This window comes from Penaeus monodon, chromosome 3, assembly GCF_015228065.2.
Source record: "Penaeus monodon isolate SGIC_2016 chromosome 3, NSTDA_Pmon_1, whole genome shotgun sequence".
In the NCBI taxonomy this organism is placed as follows: Eukaryota; Metazoa; Arthropoda; class Malacostraca; order Decapoda; family Penaeidae; genus Penaeus; species Penaeus monodon.
Window position 1 is genome coordinate 46532998 of NC_051388.1, and position 9424 is coordinate 46542421.

Below are 9424 nucleotides of genomic sequence, written 5' to 3' on the forward strand. Positions count from 1 at the left end.
AATATCTCAGTATAGCTACAAATTTGGTAAAAAAAAAAAAAAAAAAAAAGTTTGAACTAGGCTTGACAGTTCTGACCTTTTAACTCAAAACCCAATGAAACCCGCTGTAATGTTCGCTGGCAGGAATCTTCAGAGAACCAGTGTAACTGTTCTCTTGTGATTTGCGAAGTTCTAGCTTCACCCGGCTTTTTATGGCTGTTTGTTTTCTGACACTTGGTGCTTACCGTGGTGGTGGATTGCCAGCAGGCGCTCCTGCTGCCATGGTGTAAGCATACCGCATAATCTCTTTACCAGCACAGCAGCTGTTGTCGGCGGTCCCTGTCTCAGGAATTGTGCGCTCACAATTATCTAAGTAATGTACGAGTGTGGCATTCGGCTCGCCACAATGCATACAACACCTCTCTTTAGTCTAGTGTGTCTATACTCTGTCATGCACAGTGGAAAACTTAGTCACATTCTGTGAAGAATGACTTCAGTACCTCTGATTATTTCAGAGTGCCAGTGGTTCGTAGCCTGTGGCATCCGAGTACCAGCTGGCCGAGGGGGAGGATCTTGTTTCCTCTCTGTGAAGCTGCAGGAGGAAGTACGAGCGGCCGCAGTACACTTCTCCTTTAGTATTTTTCGGCTTCGTTGTATGATCATGGGATTTAGGGGCATACCCCTGCCAGTGATGGCTAGTCTGTCAGCAAGCTCATTCCCTTTGATGCCAATGTGGCTGGGGACTCAGTTAATGATTATTATTCTACCCTGAGCAAGTATTCTGTGCTATGGTAAACACAGTGGTCAGCACAGTGGTCAGGGGTCTTTGGGTGAGCTGTGCTGAAAACAGTCATTGCTGCCTTGGAGTCTGTATGTATGACCATGTGTCCTTCCCTCAGGGATGCGTGGGCTAGGGCTTCCATAATAGCAACTGCCTCTGCTTATAGTGAGGAGGCGTTATGTTACCCTCATGGATTTTGTGGCATCCCTTGCTGCAAAGCTAGTGCCTGCAGTGTGGCTCAAGGGATCAAATGATCCATCTGTGAAGTATGTTCTACTACCCAGAGGAGTGCTGGTTGCAATGACCCTCTGGGCTTCTGCCTTTAGGCATTCTTTTTGGTTGCCAGTCTCATGACAGAACTCTATCGTGGTCACAAACTTCTATCGAGGTTTGTGACCACAGCGGAGCTTCAACAAAGTTAGGGTGGGGAAGTCCATGCCCTTAACAAGCTGTTCTTTGAGCTGATGACGTATTAACACCCTGGCTGTGTGAGACAGCCAGTTGTTTACAAAGAGCTCGTTGTCTTGTTCTAGGTGTCTGACCAACTTTTTTTTTTGTCTTGGGCTTGTGTTCCTGGGAGCCTGGATGACCTTTGACAGCAGTTGTGCTGCCATTAGATGGATTCGTGGGTCCAGGGGGAGGTTTGCCTCCAAGAGGAGGTTGAGGACCTTTTGTCCACCTTGGAGCACCCAGAATGGACCTGGCAGCTTCATTTTTGACTGTCTCCAATTTGTCTTTGTTTTTTTTCTTATGGTAATCAGAGCGACTGAGGCATAGTCCACAATGGGCTGCATGGCATGCACATAGAATGATCTTAGTACTTTGTGTCTGGCTCCTATGCCTCCTAGTCGTTCTCATGACGGTCAGTCTTGCTTTGGTTTGGTCAACCAGGTGCTGGACCTCCTGGAGGAAGAGGGTTTGGCCTATCCTTACCCCAAGGTATTGGAAGTCCTGGACCCATTCCAAGTCCATTCCCTGGATTTTCAGACTTGTGCCTTGAACTTTGTCTCGGAGCCATGGCTTTGGATTTGGTTGCAGAGATCCTTAGTCCTATCCCACACCACTCCTCAGACACAAGGTCCAGACAGTGCTGGGCTTTATTTAGGCAGCATGGACCAGTGGAGGTGATAGCAAGATCGTCTGCATAGGAGATGATCTTGCACCCCACTGGGAGGTTTATGTAGAGGATGCAGGACATTAATATGTTAAAAGGACTGGACTGAACCCCACCCTATGGCATTCCATTTTCTAGTGGCATGTGCTGTGATAGGTGACCTTGGAATTTGACTCTGGCTGTCCTGTTCCTGAAGTAGTCGCTTATCCAAGCTTTCCTCTGATTCCCTTCCGGATCACTCTCCTGAATGGCAAGAGGACTTGCTAATTCAAGAGACTCCTCCAGATCAAGGAATACTACCACAGATGTGCCCGTGCTGATTGTGCTTAAGAGCATGGCTATGCTGTGCGTTGTGCTTATGCCCCTGGTGAACCCGTGGAGGTGTTCATGTGGGGGTCCCATTTTCCATTGGAACAGGTTTAGTACCATCCTCTCGGTCTTGGCCAGACAACTGAGGAGAGGGATGAGGCAGTACTTCCCTGGTTCCTTTGGTTTGGGGATGGGAACTATGGTAGCCCTCTTCTAACTCAGGGGTAGTGGAGCTTTCCCTGGGGCTTGATAAGTTGCTAGAGTGCAAGCGCACCTGCTAGTCCTAGGTGGGAAATGATGGGGTACGAGATCCCATCAGAGCCCGGGGCTGTGCTAGAACTGGTTTTGTAGGATTTTATTAGTTCCCTCAGAGAAAAGAACTGAGTTATCGATTTTGGCTGCCCTTTCTCTGATATGAGCAAGTCTGTCTGGTTGTAGGCGTTCTTGTCTTGCCCTCAGTTCGGCTGGCAGACTGTTACTGCTTGTTCTCGCAGAGAACTCGTGTGCCAGGGGCTGGTAGCTTGCCTGACCCATTACCATAGCTCTGAAAGGCTTTTAGATGTGGTCAGTAAGGCTGCTTGATTAGTGGCATTTATAAGTCTGACTTCAAGCACTTCCACATCTTCACCTTGTTGGGGTTCATTGCATCTCAGTGGGCCAATGCATTCTGAAATGCCTGCCATTTCATGCAAGCTAAATGCTAAATGCAAGCAATTAGCATCGCGGCAGCAACGAAGGGTGGGCGTGAAAGCGCCAGGATAACGCGTAAGAGCCAAGGCCGAATTCGCTGTGGGATGGGTCCAGAACATTTCTTGGCGTTATCTGGCTTAGCGCAACCCGCTGCACCCCGTCGAACACCTTTTCCGGTATGTTCCCCCCTTTGCTCTGAATCAGCCGCGTAAAGGCTGATTCACCGCAGGAAAAGGAGAGGAGTGTCCTTCGAGGTGTATCATGTGAGTGTTTTGTGTTCCACACTTCATTTTTTTTTTTTTTTTTTTTTTTTTTTTACTGCTGCTGAAATATATTTCATGATGCATGTTATACCAAGTGACGATATAATGTAACCCAGTTCATATTCAAGTATTATTGTATAAAGTGTGGAAATGGGGAAGTATGGTTTGTCTTGAAAAAATGTATCAAACTTTTTAGCAAGTATACCCTATTTAGTCATTCTTCTTTTGCACTTTGTAACGATTTAGGTTTGATTTCCTCTCCTGTTATGTACCACCTTTATTTAATCCCCCCACCCCTAATCCCTTGTTACTTGTTATCGTGGGAAGTTTAGGAGGCAGAGACTGGGGCCCAATGTGGGGATTCACCCAAGCCTTGGACCTCAGCCCTCGCCTCAAATAACTTTGCATAGTCTTCCTTTTCCTTCTCTTCATCCACTTCTATCCACTTATCCTGATATTAAATCATTTTTACTCATTTCGCCACAAGACTGACTTTTTATGTCTAGCACATTTGTTTTAATCATTACCTATTTTTTTGTGATTTTATGTAGTGTACACATCAATGGATGGCACTTGTATATTACGTGCAAGTCTTTATTGAACCCAAAGCAGTTCAGAGTTAGATTTACATATCGATTTCACCTTGAGTATTGAACAACTTGTATATCTATCTGGGTAGAGGATTTGACATAGCAACAGTATCAGGCAATATGTGGCAAGGGCAGAAAGCGCACCTGTAGCCACGTTGTTAATTACATTATTCTAATAGGCATTTCATCCTATAGAAATATCACCAGCATCAACTGGAACAAAAGACTTTCTGGTCACACGTTTGTGATGCCGTGTTCTAAAATGCTGGTGTGCTTTGACAGACGGGAAAGTATTTAACTTTACTTCATAGTATTGTGAAAACATGCCTGTATTCGAAAGCATATGCACTCTTAAACAACAATGTTGCAGATGGTAATACAACTTGTTCCATAATTTTGCTGCACTCATCTGGGGAAGATATCCAGTGCTACAGCCATCATCTCCATGTCTCTAGACGAGTCTGCCATTGTGCTGCGTGCGCGGTCGCTGTGCTACTATAGATGCAGATACTTGCAGATGCTGTGGGAAATGAGGTCGTAGATAGTTTTTCCGCAACGTGCCTGGCAATGCAATCACCAGCCAATCGGCATATGAGGAGTAATGACTTAAATCCAACGCGTTGGTGTACTTGCATGTATACAGTATAAACACGCGCACACACACGCACACGCACCAACGCACACGCACACACCACACACACACCGCACACACACACACACACCACGCACACACACACGCACACACACACACGTGTGTGTGTGTGGTGTGCGCGCGCGCGCGCGTGCGTGCGTGCAGTTTTGTAATCGCCACACTAAAGCAAATTTTGTAACGCAAACTACAGCAGGAATGAGGCTTTTGACGGTTTAAACGCGAAAATACCACTTAATGTTTATGAACATATTTAAATATCTTCTGAGAAAATATCTCTAGGCTGATAAGCTTTCCTCATTGTACGAGGTGTAAGGTTGTGAATAGTGAACGAGATTCTTGTATCACTGAAGACAAGAAGCGAAAAACCTGTTTCTCTCCTGCCAACCAAATATACTCCTATTATACGTTTTCTCTCGTTATTTGCTATTATACTTTTTCTCGTTATTTGTGGCATATGTAAATGTAAAATAACTTTAAACAATCATAGGTTATTTTATTCTCTTGCTTGTTATAAACTAGCTAGCTATGAGATTATGCGAAATTCTGGCTTCGCCCGGGCCTTTCACTTATGGCCCGGCCTGCTTGTTATAAATAATTAGACCTTGTTAAAATTACTTAAACTGATGACTTCTCGCAGTCGGAATCCACAATAATTCGTGTTTCAGGATTGAGAGTTATTGAGCCTTTTTTTTATAGCGACATATAATACTACATTTGCAATACAAGCTACAACTCGGCAAATTTCAAGTGACTAGGTACAGAGTATTGCTTGATTATTCCATTGGGAAAAAAATGTAATAAATAATATTATATATTTTATATATTATATATTTTATTTTTCTATTATTATATTTTTTTTTTTTTCTTTTTTTTTTTTTTTTTTTTTCTGAATCCACCACGCAGGATATAGCTTATGACAGTCGGCAATGGGGCTCTCTGCATGATGGCCGTGTGCTCTACCCTGTCGTGAATAAGTGCAAGATTAAGTAGCATTAAATGCTTATGGAGTGCGAAGAAAAATGTATATTTAAACTATCGAAAGTAGAATTCCTGCTGCCGTTTCCATTAAGAAATTTCAAGATTGTAATGCAGCTATTAACTTTGATAACAAAAGATAAAACTGCATATTGGATATCATTCTATAATTATATTATATAGTTTTGTCAGTTATTCATGTAACTCATCTGGAGTATCTGAATTTACATTTTATATATTTAAACATCTCATATTAACCCTTTGTTGAATTTCCTTTTATAATTCATATCGGCAAAAACCTAGGAAATGGATGCAATTAACACCACAAAGAAAAAATAAATCCTACCCAAAAATGGGCCTACGTCTGATTCCACACTTGGCATGGAACAATCTCAAACGCGGGTCTTTGTTATTAGCAGATTCCTATGCAAACCATTCCTCCATTCAGACGAACATCTTTAATGATAAAATTAGCGGTCCATTTAACCGAAACATTTGTTGCATCATCTTGTGAATTATGAATTGTCCGTGTATTTGTCTGATACATTTTCGACAGATATGCCCATTCGAAAAAAATTGCCACAACTTAAAGCTGTAGAACTGCACTGAATAAGTCGACTGATAGTTAGACACAAGCTCTCTATCTATATCCCTGTCTACTTATCTATTGATATCTCTAAAAACATGCACATATATAGCCCTCCCCCCCTGTAAGAGATAAAGGCTAAGCATATTCTAATGATGATCACATCGCAAACCTAAATCATTTTGAAAAACCGCAGCCTACTAAATGCAAATAGCTAATTACTTTATATCCAAGATGGCCTAATGAGTTAAATATCTGCCTTCGAGGTGGGGGGGGGCTTCGATTCCCCAATTCATTTCATTTTTTCGATTTTTCACTTTTGTACTAAATCAATTTTTCCTATTAGTAAGAATAATAAAAATTTAAAAAGTATCGTAGATCACGAAAGATGAAAAGCCAATTGCTAAAAGCTTATATCGCGAGTCGGAATTTTAAAATACTAACCTCGGTGTTTTAACTCAAACTTGTTGCCAGTACGTAAAATACTAATTGAAGACTTCCTAGTAGACAAGGAGAAAATGATAGCGAGATTACCATCGTCATTATTATCATTAGAATCTGCTTAGTATTTTTTTGTGAGTAACAGGTGTCCATAAATACATGCAAAGAATAAACTAAATGAGGGATAGTGTCTGCGTGTTCGTAGCTGCAAACTTTCTGCCAGTGTGTAAAAATATATATGATTATCTAGTGGACAAGACAGAATGAGATATATTGTTTGGTAGAGAGGAAAAGTGGAAGAGAAGACGAGAAAAAGGGAGAGGGGGAAGAGAGATATAGATTGTGAAATGTCACTTTATAATGACCCAGGATAACATAACCGCCAGGTCGAGTCTCTTATTCTGATATCAAAATTAGTTTTACATAAACTTAGATAAGCGTTTCTTTTGGGAGTAATGATAAAATAATAAGGAAAAGAAAAGACGGGGTAAAAGATAGAGTAGACGAGAAAAGGCTGAAAAAAATAAACTATCATAGGGAGGATCCAAACGAAAATAAATTATAAAGGTTAAAATATCTTAGCCATGTGTTTTTGAATGAAAGGGAAAACACGTTAGATATGTTTTCTCTATTAACATACCAAACTCTCCTAGTTTTACTTTTTTTTTTCTCATTTTTTATCCATCTCTCCGCGTGTGCGGAGGAAAGGAGAATAGTGGTGTTGCTGTACCTACTTCTAGTTTTTATTTTATATAGTTACATGACAAAGTTCCTATACAATGAAGATCAAAATGCAAGAGCTAATCACAAAATATGCTTATCCAGAGAGCCTAGCTATTAATCTTATTGCCACAAGTTCTATATCAATGTTTTAATATGTTGCATTTTTACTGGAGCACATATGTATTATTCTAGAATATATCATGATTAAGACCGCATCGCTTCATATTCACTTAATATATTTTGCATATGAAAAAAGTGAAGAAATGAAGAAACATGAGCGACAAGACAGCACAACAATATTCATTTGTAGCTCACATTATCGAAATTACCACCACCATTGTTATAGTTATTACCATTGTTATTGTTGCTATCTCTGCTAAATAAGTATCGTGCCATTTAATGTGATTATCACTTTATTATCAATAGAATCATTGTCATCATATTTATCGTTTTCATATTCATCATTGTTAGTCTCATTGATAATGTCATAATTATTTTTACCAATAACTGTCGATTTCTTTATATTTTCACCCCCCCCTCCCCTGTCTTTCATACCCTAAATTCATCCAATAGCTAGTAATATGATGATAATGGATAATTATGATAATGGATAATGATGATGGGTAATATGGATAATGAGGGATAATGATGATAACACTATAGCTAAGAAAGACTTTATTGAAAAAAATAATTAAACAATCTGACGAACAAGCAGATTAGCATGGAAACTAAGAAAAGTTTGTTACACCTGGTCGGTAATGCTTTATGATGCGAATCATGAACAGTAAGTAATAAAATGAAAACGCGCACCGACACCTTTGAAGTGTGGTGTTAATGGAGAATGTTGAAAGATTCTTGGACAGAAATTCAATTTAACACTACAGTCTTGCATACTTATATTTCATCCTTTTTTTTCGCTTCCGTATCATATAAAGGCCACTTTAATTTCTGGATAAAAATGAGAAGACGGCTTAGAGAAAATGTGTGTTGAAGGAAAGACAAGAACCAACGTAACTGGCCGAACCAAGACCGATCTCCGTCTTGCTCAACATCGTCCGAAGTTCAAGAGGAGAGTTGCCAACGTCAGGACCTGAAGCTAGTAAAGTCAATATATTGTAATTAACAAGCGGATGTAATAAGAGTATGTCCAGATTCAACGACAAGAATTCGATATACTCGAATGAATACAATAAAAAAATCAGAACTGTCGTAGAATTTTACTCAAACAACATTTATGGTAGTATTCAGAAAGGCTAAAAGAGGAGGCGAGTATATAAATCGGAATTAATAATACCGATGATACTGATGTTAATTAAAATTCTCGCAACTGGCGATCTATGACTTAGAGTTCTTAAGCACTGGAATTTATTGGAAATTACAAACGAGAAGTCATCAGGTCAAGCAATTATAAGCTAGGCTGCAATTATTTTGAGTAATTGTATGTTTTTCTCAAAAATAAACATAATTGGTCACGGATGTTATTTTAAACATTACTTTTAGTTTAATATTAATCTAGATAATATCACAAGGAGCACATTTTTTGGCATTTCAAAACATTAAAGAATTAACGTAATCCAAAATCTAATATAATAATTTAAAGATGCACCTGTTTAATCTTTTTAAATTGGTTTGGAAACAGGAATGCCGTTGCTGTCAGGTTATGAAACGACTGCGGTAGCAATAAATGTTTGATGGATTATGAAGAAAAAATAGTGATACTATCAAAAGTATTATTCCTGCTACCGTTTCCATTTTTAAAAAATCAAGATTGTAATGCGGACATTAAATTTATCGTAAAATATAAACAGTATATTGGATATTTATCTATCTATACATCCATTTGTATACATACATACTTGTCTGTCAGTTACTCCAGAAAAGTTCCATGATTATCTGAATTTACATGTTAACATGTTTATGGCGAATTTCCTGTATAATTCATATTAGCAGAATAGAAAAAAATATATATAATTAGAATATTATATATACCCAAAAATGAGCCTGTGTGACGAACTCCTCTAATGATGAAATTAGCGGTCTATTTAACCTTAGCATCCCCCCCAATCCCTTGCCCGTTGTTCCCCCCCAATCCCTTGCCCGTTGTTGTCGTGGGGGGAGGCTTAGGAGGCGGAGACTGGGACCAATGATGGGGAACTCCCCAACCTTGGGACTCAGCCCTCGACTCAACTAATTTTGCATGGTCTTTATTTTCCTTCCCAATTTTCGTTTCTGTCCCTTCACCAAACCCTTCTGCTATCCACCTCCTAAGGTGTGAGAGCCGTGCTGAAAGGATGAAAGGCTGACTTTGTGCCAGTCCTGAA